The sequence below is a fragment of the Hippocampus comes genome, unplaced genomic scaffold, assembly GCF_001891065.2.
Source record: "Hippocampus comes isolate QL1 unplaced genomic scaffold, H_comes_QL1_v1.1 scaffold158, whole genome shotgun sequence".
Lineage (NCBI taxonomy): Eukaryota > Metazoa > Chordata > Actinopteri > Syngnathiformes > Syngnathidae > Hippocampus > Hippocampus comes.
Genome location: NW_017805548.1, coordinates 412485 through 413732, shown reverse-complemented (window position 1 = coordinate 413732; position 1248 = coordinate 412485). Strand labels below are relative to the sequence as shown.

The 1248-nt window shown below is 44.2% G+C and overlaps 1 protein-coding gene across 16 annotated transcripts in view; it reads right to left on the bottom strand.

Annotated features, from left to right (window-relative positions):
* rims1b (regulating synaptic membrane exocytosis 1b) overlaps nucleotides 1-1248 on the bottom strand; it is a 96283-nt gene that overhangs the window by 30555 nt on the left and 64480 nt on the right. The window lies entirely within an intron of this gene.

Here is a 1248-nt window from a genome sequence, read left to right as displayed (position 1 = left end):
ACCCACACGCACACACACACACACACACACACACACACACACACACACACACACACACACACACACACACACACACACACACACACACACAGACACCAAGAGTGACATGGACACATTAGTTCTGAGCATTGCACTGCTAACTAACCAAAAATATATGATGCTTTTGCACAATATCAAGACCTTTCACAAGCAAACGGTCAATTTGCAGGCAAGCCTGAATAGCTCTTCGCAATTTTCTGTGATACTAGAGGTAGACTACTCAATAGTTGCTGGAGTTTTAAATGAATTTACATGCCGCTGGGGTTGTCAAAGTCAGGAACCGCGAGCCTTCCTCAAAGAGAACAAAAATTAGTTAAAGTCTCCCCAGCTCAACCATCCCTGCTTTTTCCTGAGTGATAGTTTGTGGAGGTTTATGCTCATCTCAAGACACCCGGTGACTGTCTTCTCAATTTATGGACTAAACATCAACCAAAATTCCATTTCAGATCACTGAAGTTGGCTTAGCAGGTGAAATGTTTTTTTATGACTTTTCTCATGCTGGTGAAATCTAAAAGTGCGTCTTGTTGAGGTTGACCAATGGTAGGCCTAGAACGTTTTGCTTCTTAACTCTGAGAAAACTCCTGTGGGAAGGCATCTTAACCCTTCCTATATCTACATGGTAAATGGATTGCACTTATACGTATAGCGCTCTACAAAGCCTCATATTCCTACAATTAAAAACACCAATGGGTGGTTGCTGCCATGCAAGGCACGACCAGGCCCACGAGGAGCAAATTAGGGTTCAGTACACCTCGACAGCTAACAGACAGTCGAAGTTGGGATGCGAACAGGCGACCCTTCAGTCCCTGCATGACCTGCTTGACAAACCGAGCCACTGCCATCCCACCCCTATCCCCACACATATATGTACATACAGTATGATTTTTGTTTACACTATATACAGTCATACCTCAGTTTTCGACCATAATCCGTTCTGAAAGGCTGTTCGAAAACTGATACCCCGCTCTTTAAAAAAAAAATCTTCATTGAACACGTCTGCTCACAAGGGAACGCTACCCGAGGAAGCGTCACTTCCTCGTGTAAGGAAGGCGAGAGGAGTCAAGTGGCACATTCAAGTGCGCTCAGTTTGGTCGAGAACCGATTTTCGGTCGTAATCTGAGGCACAAAAAACGCAAAATTTTTGGTTGAAAACCGATTTGGTCGAGGACAGAGACGTTCGAAAACTGAGGTTTGACTGTGTATATACTG